The sequence below is a fragment of the Polyodon spathula genome, chromosome 3, assembly GCF_017654505.1.
Source record: "Polyodon spathula isolate WHYD16114869_AA chromosome 3, ASM1765450v1, whole genome shotgun sequence".
Classification (NCBI taxonomy): domain Eukaryota; kingdom Metazoa; phylum Chordata; class Actinopteri; order Acipenseriformes; family Polyodontidae; genus Polyodon; species Polyodon spathula.
This window is the reverse complement of record NC_054536.1, coordinates 5,103,161-5,117,175: the sequence shown is the minus strand read 5'-3', so window position 1 is coordinate 5,117,175 and position 14,015 is coordinate 5,103,161. Positions and strand designations below refer to the sequence as shown.

General features: G+C 35.3%; 1 long non-coding RNA gene across 1 annotated transcript in view; it reads right to left on the bottom strand.

Annotated features, from left to right (window-relative positions):
- Positions 1-6,543: 6,543 nt before the first annotated feature.
- Positions 6,544-14,015, bottom strand: part of LOC121310870 — a 34,168-nt gene continuing 26,696 nt past the window's right edge. Inside the window, exon 3 of the long non-coding RNA XR_005948954.1 lies at positions 6,544-6,734. This is a non-coding gene — a long non-coding RNA (uncharacterized LOC121310870). The remainder of the gene's footprint in view (positions 6,735-14,015) is intronic.

Below are 14,015 nucleotides of genomic sequence, written 5' to 3'. Positions count from 1 at the left end.
CTAAAATGTGTTTGTGCGAACATGTGCCACTAGAAATTCCTAAACATGATTTTGTTTTTAACTGATAGTATAAACATATTTAAGAAAAAAAAAACAAAGATCTAAACTCTCATAGCTCAATCGTAATGCACTTTGGGAATGTAGTTTATTGGTGTTCACTGCCCACTGTTAATCACACATAAAAAATCCCACACCTCACCAACTTCATTGATTTATCAGTGCAATGATTACTCGTTTCCAGACAGTTTGAAAACTTGTCAAACCAAGATGAGGAAAATAACAAATTATTTTCATGTGATTGGAGAAGTTTCCAAAGAAAACCAATATTATTATTATTTAAATGTTTCCAGGATTGAGACAGGTTACACAAGTCTACAGATCTGAATGTATGTGTACTATGTAGTATTTCAATGTGATTTTTTTTTTTATCATTACCCGAAAAAGATCCAAGTACCCAGGTATTTTTCACTGGTACCTGGTTCCAGATTTTATATATATATAATATATATATATATATATATATATATATATATATATATATATATATATATATATATATATATATAAATCCCTTTCACTTGTTTCCAAGGTTCGATTGACCTTTTTGCAGAAGACCTAGACACACTACACTTTTTCTCTCCCGTTCCTCACTACATTGGATGGCTAAGCCATTTTCCAATCACAAACACTTTTTACATGTATTTCACAAACAACAGGTTTGCAGGGTTGGTGGTCAGGGTTGTGGTGGAGGTCGCTCCTCACCTCCTCCTGTGTTGCCCGTGGCAGCACTTCTTGCTTCTGCGGCAGCGGCTCTTGTTCTGGGAGCTGCAACTCTTGCTTCGGTGCAGGCCACACCACTCTCGCCAACACCAACTCAAGTTCCTACACCTCCGGTTCTCGTGTGGGCAACCCCAGCTCTTGCCTCCATCGTTGGTTGCTTTCTGTCCACAAGCGGATTGTTTCTCACTCTGCATTTGTCCGATCACAAAACACTTTGTATACGTTATTTCACACACAGAAGGTTTACACAGCCTCTTGTCTTCACACAGACTGCCCTGAACAAACACTTTTTTGCTGTTAGATACCTGCTTACTAATCACAGGCAGGAGGCATTCATTACTATTAGAGCCAGGTGTACCTAATCCTGGCTCACTCTCTTGGCATTCTGGGGGATGTAGTCCTTTAGCCCCTCCTGGACTACATTTCTCTTCTCCTCCCCCTAATCTGCCACAATATGAGTGAACAAATAACACAACATTTTGATCTTATTTCATTTATTTATTAAAGAAAGTTATGCAGCACACAATGCCCCCGTGTGAAAAAGTAATTGCCCCTTAGATTCAATAACTGTTTACGCCACCTTTAGCAGCAATAACTGCAACCAAACGCGTCCTGTAGTTATTGATCAGTCTCTCACAGCACCATGGAGGAATATTGGCCCACTCCTTCATACAGAACTGCTTCAACTCAGTGACATTTGTGAGTTTTCGAGCATAAACTCTTTTCAGGTCCTGCCACAACATCTCAGTGGTGTTTAAGTCTGGACTTTGACTAGGTCATTCCAAAACTTTAAATTTCTTGTTCTTCAACCATTCTGATGTAGATTTGCTTGTGTGTTTCGGATCATTGTCTTGCTGCATGACCCAGCAGCACTTCAGCTTCAGCTCAGATGGCCTGACATTCTACTTTAGAATTCTCTGATACAGAGCAGAATTCATGGTTCCTTCAATGGTGACAAGTCGTCCAGGTTCTGAAGCAGCAAAGCATCCCCAAATCATGACACTACCACCACCATGCTTGACCATTGGTATGAGGTTCTTACTGTGGAATGCAGTGTTTGGTTTTCACCAGACATAACAGAGCCCATGTTGGCCAAAAAATTCCACTTAATAACTCATCTGTCCATAGAAGATTGTTTTAGAAGTCTTGAGGATCATCCAGGTGCATTTTGGCAAACTTGAGACAAGCATTCATGTTCTTCTTAGTGAGCAGTGGTTTCTACCTTGCTACTCTGCCATGAATCCCATTTTTTCCCAGTGTCTTTCTGATGGTGGAGTCATGAACACTGACCTTAGCTGAGGCGAGAGAGGCCTGCAGATCCCTGGATGTTGTCCTAGGGTTCTTTGTGACTTCCTGGACGATTTTATGCCTTGCTCTTGGAGAGATTTTGGCAGGATGGCCACTCTTGGGAAGATTCACTACTGCCCCAAACTTTCTCCATTTGGACAATATGGCTCTGACTGTGGTCTGGTGGAGCCTCAGAGCCTTAGAAATGGCTTTGTAACCCCCTCCAGTCTGAGAGGCATCAACAACTTTTTTTTCCAGAGGTCTTCAGGAATTTCTTTTGATCGTGGCATGATGTGCCTCTAGAACCTGTTTTGCGCTGACAGCTTCACTCTGATGGTAAGGGCGAAAGTTAGTCAGATTTATATAGAGAAGGGCTGGCCCAAATCAGGCCTGATTGTTAACCAAAGTATTCAAACAGCTGAACCTAATTATCCCTTTAACTGGGTTGAGTTAACTAGGGGGGCAATAACTTTTTCACACCTGAAGTTTGCATGTTTGATTACCTAGCACACCAAATGAATAAAAGAAGCACCAAACAAAAAAGAAGGGGCAAATGAAAAAGTGCCGTGACTAAATAAATACGGCATATATATATATATACGGCATATATATATATATATATATATATATATATATATATATATATATATATATATATATATATGCCGTGAAAATATATGTTATATATATATATATATATATATATATATATATATATATATATATATATATATATATATATATATATATATATATATATATATATATATACTGTATGACTAGGTCATTCCAAAACTTTAAATTTCATATATATATATATATATATATATATATATATATATATATATATATATATATATATATATATATACATACACACACACACACACACACACACACACACACACACACACACACACACACACACACACCCTACATATACATACATGTACATATTATGTATATATATATGTATACATACATATGCATGTATATATTTATATATATATACAATAACCTCTCCTCCGAGTATAACTCATTTGATAACTATGGGGCCCTTTCTTAAAGATCATGATTACCCGATATTATATCAGCTCAAAGTATCGGGTACTAGGGTTCTCCGAAGGGGGCCCCGGTTCCAACGTTGAGCCGAGGTGTGCTTTGGCCACAGGTCAGGTGGCATTGATATTTGCTTTATGAATCAGTCAAGAAAGTGAGGCAAGGTTGTGTAATTTAATATATTTTGTTTAAATATAGCTGTTACAGAATAAATAAATACATTTCTCTCTGCAGCATAGAATTCCTGGAGGAGTCAGTTTTTGTACATCATAGTTATTGAGATCGTTGAGTTGGATTTGTTTGAATTTAAGGATGTCAGAAAAAAAAGTTTTTCTGATGATTTTAGTGTTTACAGCATATTTGTTTTGTAGTATATTTTGTAATAAATTTTCTGTAATGTCAAAAAATCGCTGTCCAGCGAGCTGTGGGTTTGTCCACCATTTTGCTTTGTGTGTGAAGAGAGGAAGGACATGCAGCGTGATGACAGAATTTGAGGTAGTTTATAAAAAAAAAAAAAAAAACTATTGACTGAAAGCAGCATCACAGGGGCAATAATTAGTTCTATTTTTGGTCATGTGACCAATCACATGCCAATCAGTATATGGAGTGCATCCTTGTATTTTTCATATGTAGGTGCAAAACATTTATCATATTGTAATAAAGCATGGAAATTCAACCAAGGATTGACAGGAACTCTGAAACAACACAGTTTATACCTCTACAGAAAGAATACAAATACTTATTTTCTTAAAAAAGCAATAAAACAAACAAATAAACCCCAACAAAAACAGTTGCTGACATGAAGCCTTATTACCTTCCATTGTGAGAAAAAGAGAGAAATTCACCAGATTAACTAAAAAAAGACAAGCACCTTTCGAATTGCAACTCATCATTAAAAAATTCACAATAATATGGACTAATATGGATCCAAACTATTTTCATCACAATAACACATATAAGGTAGTTGGTTTTGGACTGGTAATTGCTGCCCAAAACCTACTGGATACAGTGCTCTCTTGTTATAAGGCTGCCTTGTATACTACAGAACAGGTTATAAGGTCATGGCTCCGATTTGCCATTACACTAGCACTTGTTTACTCTTTATAATTCTCTTAACTATGGCTCGTGACTGCAGTGTTTGCAAGGGGGACAACTAGACATGCATTAATGTGTGATAATTTATTCTGACCCATATAGTAATATAGACAGGTTTCTTATAAAATGTGTGCTATATATACCCATTGTGTCTATTACAAGGGGATCCTGGCAAGGCAGTTTGACCAGTTATACAGCATTATAGAGACCTCCTCTGCTAAGAATGAATTTTAATGAATGGTAAAGGGGGGGTGTGCATCAAAACATATTGGAGTTCAGCGCACTATACATCAACACTTTTGTATAGTTAATACAACAGGGCAATGTTCTTTAAATATGTATGAAAGTGAAGTTTCAGGATGATGTGATTTCCAAGGACCTTGTGAAGTGAAACACAATGAAACACGGAGACCTTTTGCATCCCTGTTTGTTTCTTTTTTCAGCTACAAATCTCAAAAAGTGAGAGAAAGAACGCCCCTCCTGCTCTACTCACTGTACACACACTGGCTTTGCATTTAACAGCTGACTGACAACTAGGTGTGCGCTTTAACAGTTTCACTGCATGGTACTGATCTGTGTGTAACAATAAATCTATTGCAAATCAAATTCATTTGAAATGTGAAGGAAACGTTGCCTTACACCAGTGGAAAGAATCGTCTCTGAAAACAGCACCCTAATAAATAGACTAATAAAACTAGTTAATGTACAAACAGATGAAGTTGTGATATAATAACATAAATCAGCTGTTTGAAATGCACCTTATGTTTTACTTGCTTCTCTTCTTGGTAAAAACTTGTATGATGTGAAAAGGGTCCCATGCAATAGCTGTGTGGATAATGGATGATGTAAAGAAAGAAAAATCAAATTAGATAAAAAGAAGCTGCCAAGGTTGAGATGACATCATTGGATTTGACCTTGACTTACAGTAATGTTAGTCATCCAAGAGAAAATAATGATGAGCAAGACAGCATGTCTGCATCTTATGCAAAGTAAGGTAGGATGACATCATTCCTACAAGTCCCATCAGGCTAGGCATGATGCCAGTGGGTGCTAATGTGACATGAAGGGGAAAAGCTTTGAATACCTTATATAGAAATGTAAAAAGCTTTCAGAGCACCAGCTAAATATCACAGGAAATTATTAGTATTATTATTACTTTGAATTTAAAATTTTGCTTTTGCTGTATTTGAACAGTTTAGCCATAATGTTAAATTTGGCTTAAGCAAATCATTTTTTATTTATTTTTTACATTGAGCATAAGGCATAATTTGTCTAAAAAGTTTTCTTCTTAGCCAGTGGTGTTCCGTTTATAGGGCTTGAGGATTATCCACATTTAATTTGATGCTGCAAGTAGAATTTTACCTGGCCAGGATTTTTGTGCATGTCTGAAATTTTAGCTAGTTAATGATGTCCCTGTGAAATGGGATCCTTATTTACATAGAGATTAGATAGGATCTCAGGTACATGTCTCATTATACAGTATTAAAGAGACCCCCCCCCCCCCCCCTCTGGTAAGAAAGGAAAACAAGATGTTGTAATGTACTGACTGTCTTGGGAAACACAACACAGTCTGTTACTCTCTCATACAGTGTCTATTTTAAAACTAATCCATAATGTAGTTTTCATACCATGAAGAACTAAATCATTATATTTTGCATAGGATATTTCTCCCTAACTTATCTCCTAAACCTGGATACTCAAACCTGGATCCTAAATAATGTACTATTTTTTGTTCAACGGGAAGGGGGTCTAATTTAACTGTGCAATTAGCAGTTAAATTATATCAGAAGACTTTCCTTTCAAACGCAGAGTGACCAGGATAAGGTCCCTAAAAATAATCCTTATTATTCTTCTACATGCTTTTTACACACAGCTTGTAATGTTAAGCTGCAGATAGTAATGGAAGAAGTCTTATCAAACCCATTGTTGATACTCTGAGAATGGTAGAGGAAAACTCAAGTCTCTAACACGCTGTCATACTGTGTTGTTTTCCAGAGCTTGGGTTAGGAACAAATCGATCAGGTTCATATAGGTGTGTCTATAAAAAAAAAAAAGAAAATACAACTATCTATAACCAAATCTTGTTTATAAGTCCAAAATATATCCACAATATATACTATTTATATATATATATATATATATAATATATATATATATATATATTTTTTGTTTTTCACAACATAAATATGAACTGAACTCATCTTTTTTTCCAACACAATAGCCATTTCATTACCTAACATAACATTGTACAAACAACAAAAAAAAAAGGTCTCTTTTATATAACATTCAGACTAAAGGATAGTAATACATCAGTGGGTTTTCTTCCCAACAATACAAGACTTTGTGCTGGTGTACATTTTGTAGTTATTTCATTTAATTGACCGTTTCAAAGCATGTACAGTATTTCACTGGAACCTCTGCTTTAAAGTTTTGTGTCTCCAGTGGTCAATCCATGGACGTACCACCATGCTTCATCGAGTCTGGTCTCCTCAGGAAATGCAAGGGAATTTTACCTGTAAAAATACATGCTAGGATAAATCTTAATAAACAAGTTTCCAATACAGTTATTCTTCATCAAAGATAACAAACTAGACCCTGATTAAAATTACAAATCCTTCTGAGGCAAACGTTTATTCAGAAATCAAATTGTGTACTTTGCCTTTCACAACCAGTTCTCCTCTAATGCTCTACAAACTTGTACGCTACACCTACGGACACAATACATTCTTATTAGTCAAGTGAGGTATTGAAATGCTTTCCAAATCAAGCTTTCGTTTTCTGATTTTGCTCAATGCTGCTGTATTAATCACCATGGCAACTACCTTTCCCTTTGCTTGTCATGCTCCGTGGTGAGGTGCACATTCACCATCCATATTCTAATTTCACACTTTGTGAACATTGCTATTCTGTAGTTACAGTGCCATCCATTTTAATTCACACTGTCTTGACAATGCTCTTGTGGAATAATGTAACATTATACTGCTCAAGTATACATTTCAGGTTATGTTCTGATGTCAATTGTAGTGCCTGATGGGCCTGTGGGTCACTCATCAATCTTCCTGATATATAAGATTTTAATAAAGCTACTGTATTTGGTTTCTGTCTTGCATTTTTCAAAGGCCTCTTTTCTATTTATCTATTTTCGTCAGAAACAAAAACTATATATATATATATATATATATATATATATATATATATATATATATATATATATATATATATATATATATATAAAACATCTTTGTATCCATGTTTCTTTGTTTTAGTGTTCTACCCCTAGTGTATTAGACAAAAGGTCTGATGTACCAACAATACAATAAAACTGCCATAAAACATATTGTATACAGTGAAATTCCTACTTTCTGAACCCCAGTGAAATGGTCTGCAAGGTAAATGATGATAGGGTGTACATATTTAAATAACGTTTTCACCTACTGTACGTATCATTCAAGTTATCAGTTTCCAGGTTTTCATGACATCCTTGAAACTGATTTTATAAAGCTTTTGAAGTCATCATAGTTTATAACAATATAGAGTGCATTCACACTGGGTTCGTTCAGGCTTATTTTTTCTAATTGAGTGCGGATCAGTTACTTTTTGAAGCATATGTGAATGCTCCATGAGAACTCTATCCCTTTCAGAGTTTGTTTTAATCTATCCTAACTGAATCTTTCTGAACAGGTGTTCTTTGGTTTGGTTGGTTTGTTTCAGTGCAATGTAAAAGCAGGCAGTTAAGTTTTTTTTTTTTGTTTGCATATGTGAAACCAAAAGGAACTGATATCTTTTCCTCCAGAGTTTGTTTCCAAGTGAACTCATTTCAGTTAGTTTAGAAACTAATCACATGCGAGAAGATCATTACAAGATGCTTCTATTTCGTTCCCCGAAATAATTTTTGCATCACCAATGTTAGACCAATGTGAAACACCTGTATGAGGTTCCCTGTCAGGAAATAAATAAAAATAACCATCAGACACTTCACCATGCACTTGCCTGCGGAGAAGCTATAAGCTATAAGTTACAATTTTAATAATGACGAAGATCTGAGAGTGGATGGCGACAGTTTTGTCCATTGGTAGTTGTTTGGTATAAATTCAGATCTGAATTGAACTTCTTTAGTTTCTTTTCATTCAACACTACAGTGAACACATTCTTCTTAGAATCCATGTGTGATGCAGAAGAGAGCTAGGACCTCCTAGTCACTGTCACTTTCAACCTTTGTATGGCAACTTTTAATGATCTCAAAGAGTTTTGCTGGTCAATTAAACATGAAACCACCTTGTGGTTTAGAACTTAGTTTCAGGAGACTACTTTTCAGGCAACTGCACAGCACGCCAGGGGAGACTTGGGGTTTAATACAGCAAAGCTGACTCAAACTAGGTCTCCCAGGTCTCCTAGAACCAGGTTTCAAAACACTGTTCTTGAAAAAGTCCCTCAAGATTCATCCATCTGACAAATGTACTTTCTTGTGATACAAACCTATGTGAATAGCTGCTTTGAGCTCTGCATGTACACCATGCTAGTTATGCAACAGCCTTTTGAATAGAACCACAATCTTGAGATTGATGGGCACAGCCATTAATATTCCTGATAGTTACCACTGTCAAGACTTTTTTTTTTTCTTGTTCCTTGAAGCAGTTGTTGCATCTTCCCAGTTTTATATAACCCTTTAAAAGTTTCAAACTAAGCCAAAATCTAAACCTCTATAGTTAGCAGGAACTTTTACCATTTAGGTAAATGGCTCACCTTCTCTTAAACTGACAACTGCAATGTTGGATCTTGTTCACTGTATCATTCACTGATGTGGCATGTAATATATTGTATTCACATACACTACACAGCTGTTAACTAGCACCATTGGCTGACTTTTCATTCTTGTGATCTTTTATCCCGTCCACAATAATTAAAAAAGGTCAAGCATCAAACTGCTAAATATAATTTGGGTTTATTTATTTTATACATTCATTTGTAACCTATTTTATTAGACATAATAATAATAAAAAAAAACATATATGATTGATTTTGTTTATTCTATTGAACAGAGCATCCAACATACCAGAGATTTTTCAGGGGAGTTTATACAGTTATTTTTCTCAGAAGCAAGCATAATGAACCTGGCTACCAAAAATAGAACTCCCAAGTAATTCAGTAATGTATAAGTGTTCAGATAACACAGTTCCACCTGAAGGGTTTTCAAGAAGGGGAATGGTTTAGGAGGCTGCCCCATGTTACTACTGCCTACTTGAAAAACAAAAAACAAAACCATCAATGGGTTGTTAATGTAAAACTTGTACAAGTAAGAGAAATATGGGAATAAAATATGTTTGGCTGCTGTTTCAGTAGCATAATATGCTAGAGCCAGTAGTATTATAGAAATAGAAACTGAACTGCCCGCCACATCAGGTGGAACATGCAAATTAGATTAAATCAGCTAAAAACAAAAGCATACATTGGTTTTTAAATGAAATCCTTCATTATTAAAAATAACCCCTCAGTGAAAGACAGTGTCATTGCAACCATATTGGTTTGGAACATTGTTTGGTAAATCCATTGCAATTTTAATAGAACTTGATTACTGGCCAGCTAAAAAATCTGACCCTGTACAAAAGTTCACAAAAGAGACAAAGGGATAGAATGCTAATTTATACTGATGTGCCATATGTGCCTTTAAATTGTCAATGCAAATTCAATCTCCACTTTTTACTGGGTTAAAGGATCTTTTGCATTACACAGCTTTTTGGTGTTTATTAATATTCAGAGGATATTCCTTGATCATGCTATACCATGGTTTTATCGTCATGAGTGAGGGCGTCTGAATAATATGAACGTTTGCTATATATAGCCATCCTCATTGTGAAGTGTTATATGTATACCATATATGTGTATTTTGTAATTGATTTTCTTACTGATTCATTTGAATTGTTCATTTTTGCAGTTGCCAGTTGGCACTTGTTTGATACTAGGAGGATGTGGGGCAATGATAGGCTTGACATCTCAGTAAGGCGCCCTGCTGCATTCTTGTGAATATGTTTACAGTTTTATGTGATACCAGTAAAGATAAAGCCTCTGTTGTCCAAAGCTGATCTTCAGGCATTTCTACAACTTGTACCAGTTAATTTTCAATTTTGACATGAACAGTTTGTGAAATAGGTGATGCTCAGTCTCCTTCAATTGCCTTAAAATATATATATAATATTGAAGTCTGTGTATTTTGTTTAAATGTGGTTGTTCCCAAACATCTCCAAACTGATTTTAATTTTGTCATAGTGTAAATACTTTATATCTGTTTTTTGTTGTTGTTGTTTTTTTTTATATCTGTCTGTGTTTCCCTCTGTTTCCTTGTCGTAGAAAAGAACAAATACAACTGTGTAAACATAACTTCAAAATATTATCAGCCCTTCTGATAGTGTAGCTGTTGCTCGTACTTTTAATACAGACTGCATTAGTGTAATTGGAAAAATTGATATTTTAGGAGATTGTACCTCTTATACAAGAGGTTTAAAAAAAGGAATGTTGTTAGTACAACTGTCCTCTCAACCAACAGAGAATCCGAAAGGAAGAATTTTATACATTAATTAGAGGTGCAGGTAAGACATTTTTAGAATGACAAGTGAAAGGTTTGGCAATCTGTTAAACAGATTGGGACCATCGCTTCAACATACAAGCACACAGCGATGCAGCGACACTTGCAGTCACACTGCACAGAGCAACTGCAATTCCAGAAATCTTCACAACTCTATCACGTAGTTTTCTCCATCAGGCTTTACATTCTCTCCAGGCCTTTTCAGTTTATTTTCTGAATATTTCACACCAACGCTGTTTCTATTATTTGGGCATCTCTATATTCTTTAAGTGAGGGGTTATATAAATGTGGATATTTACTTGCTCCATGATGGTTACCGGGTAACGCATGAGAAAAGTAAGTATGACTTTCCAAAAAAAGATGCACGTTGCAAGAGTGTGGACGACGTGATTCCAACCCTCTACTCTGGCCATAAATGATGTCAATCTGAAGTCTGAAGCAGCCGTTAGAAGCACGATATAGGTTTCCATTATTTGTTATTATTTCCACTTGTTTTTTCGTTTCTATAATCTATTTTAATTGAATGATATTAGCTTCAACAGCTGAATGTGCACATCTCCATTTAAATGGGTGTATTAAAGTGATACAAGACCATTTAAAACATTTTGTAATCTCAAGTCATTAGCGAGTGACAGCCTCTAACATCTAAGACTTTTTCCTCGAAGTTCTATTCTAAACACATAAGTTGAGCGGCTGTATAATGTAAACAATGGAGGTCATTTGCAGGTCTTTTTTTATTATAGATAACCTGACTGGGGGAGATTATAGGAACAAAAAAACATTCCATTGCTGTTTTTATCTGACAGAAACGTTGATTCATAGGGATTTGCTATTAATAAAATACAACTAAACAATTAAGGGCTCTTCAGCTGTAGGTCAAAGGTGTTGTGTTGTGTTTCTAAGAAAATTTTATGCCAAAAGTTCAACCAGCTTTTCTCAGGCAAGTATTTTTGAGGTCTCATAAACAAGTCTTTTAAGTATAAAATGACCGGTATTTAGATTTGTGGTTGACAGTATAACATTCTGACTCATTTAATAGTGTCTTTGCAAACCTGGTCAATGAAGAGGCCAGGACAAAATGGAACTGCTCTTTTAATCCTTTTTATTGAGTCCCAAAGGGGCACAGACTCATAGCCACAAGCAAAGCACAGTGTATTAAGGGAAGGACACAAGCAACCAACAGGATGGAAAGTGCTAATTTGATAGCGGGTGCAAAAAATACGCTTGCACCAGACCCTACATTTGTCCAAATATGACACCCTAGTGAACATATAAAATATAAACTGAGCAGAGTGTTGAAAAGTGTTTTCTGGATCAGATCCATATTGTCAGAGTTTTACCAATGAGATGGCGCGTCAACGAGTCGTGTATTCCATTCCTTTAGAACAATGTTCAATGGAGCATTCAGCAAACACTGAGATAGAGCTTCATTCTATCAGGCTACAAGGCTCCATGAGTCTGATTGGAGGTGTATGTGTTGCAAAAGGTCAAACTAAACTAATAACACAGATGGCATATAGAGATGAAAGGTAGAATTTGTTAAGGTCAGTGCTAAGGTTAAGGTACAGTACATGGATGTAATGTAGATTACAAATTTGTAAACTATAATCAGATGGTAAGCTAATCATTACTGACATTTTTTTAAATTAAATTTTTCTTTAGCCCGTGAAAGTACGCTCACAGAACTGTTCAGTGAAGTACACCATCGGGTCTGTGACTGTTCACTTGAACAGCACCTGAAATGGTAAAGGACAGTGTGGGTGACTCTGGTTCGCTGAGGGCCAATAACAATGTATCTGTTCATGCTTATCTGTTCAACTCTACCAAACAGGGCAGTTTACCCACTTTTTTATTTACCACTACTCCACTGGTTATAGGACATAACGAGACAACCCAAACAATCTCCCATGATATTAAGCCACCCTGGACAAACCCAAGCCAGCATGTCTGTATGGAGAAAAACAAGGCAAACAAAAAAATAATAATATGTATCCCATGTGTTAGACATACATTTCAGTACGTAAAGCTGAATATCCTCATAAGAAGGCGTCACAGTCAACATGAAATTATAAAAAATAAATGATAAACATGCACAAAATATTTAGTGTGCCATACTGGTAACTACATTTACTTTAAAATACAAAAGAACAGTTATCTTAAAATGTATTTAGTGATTCAATGAGCATAACTAAAGCTAATGATTGTTGTTTCTGCAAATGTTATAACAGCTTTCCTCACAAGTGAGCACAATCTTTTAGTTTGATGTCAACAAAATAGTGGCTACTTATGAAAGATTGATCCTTATGCATACATTGTGTAGATAGCAGTGAAAAGATAGACAGCTGGATGACAATATAATGATTAAGACAGTTTGTTATTAGGTTCTTAATTCACTGTCAGATTGGAATTCTGTGGGGATAACTCAAACAAGATTTTCCAATGAAAGAATTGATTAATTGGCTTAGAAAATGGACATGCCCTAGATGATAGAACAAAGAAACAGACTTGTCTGGTGAGGTTTTAAATTGTGATTGGATTATGGTTAACTATTAATAGTAGCCCTGTGTATTTGTCAGATAATAAGAAAAGATTAACCATGTGTACAATGCCACAATGCCTGCACATAACAAAGTCATGTTTTATCAATGTTACAAAGTGATTGAATCATTTGCTCTGTCAGATGAACCTCTTCTTAATATGTTAATCAACACTGGCTCGCACTCTTCTTTATCTAAATCTGGTCTTTAAATAAATCATGTTTTTTTTCTCCTTTCAAAAAAAAGGGAATTAACCACTGAAGACTAGAAATATGCTCCGCAGTCTATCTAATGTATCCAACATGAATATTTACAGAAACCACTTATACTATTAAGATACCAACATTTTACAAAATCATTCTACAAAATCACATTATTAGTCTAGAACGTTCTGCATATTCAAAAAAATTCAGTGTAACCCAGGTGACTGGATAAACACACATGTAATTTACAATGTCGTACATTTTTCATAAAACACATTTGGCATTAAATCAAGTGCATAAAAATTCAAAATGAAAAAAAAGAAAAGTGTGACAATATCAAGATGACATTCACAGTCACAAGAAAGAAATGTTACATTGTTTTTTGCAGACAATAGTTGAGCTTCATGTTATAAATTTTGAAATAATAAATTATCCTTTTAAATTATTCAAAGTGTATTTTAATCCTGTGGATGT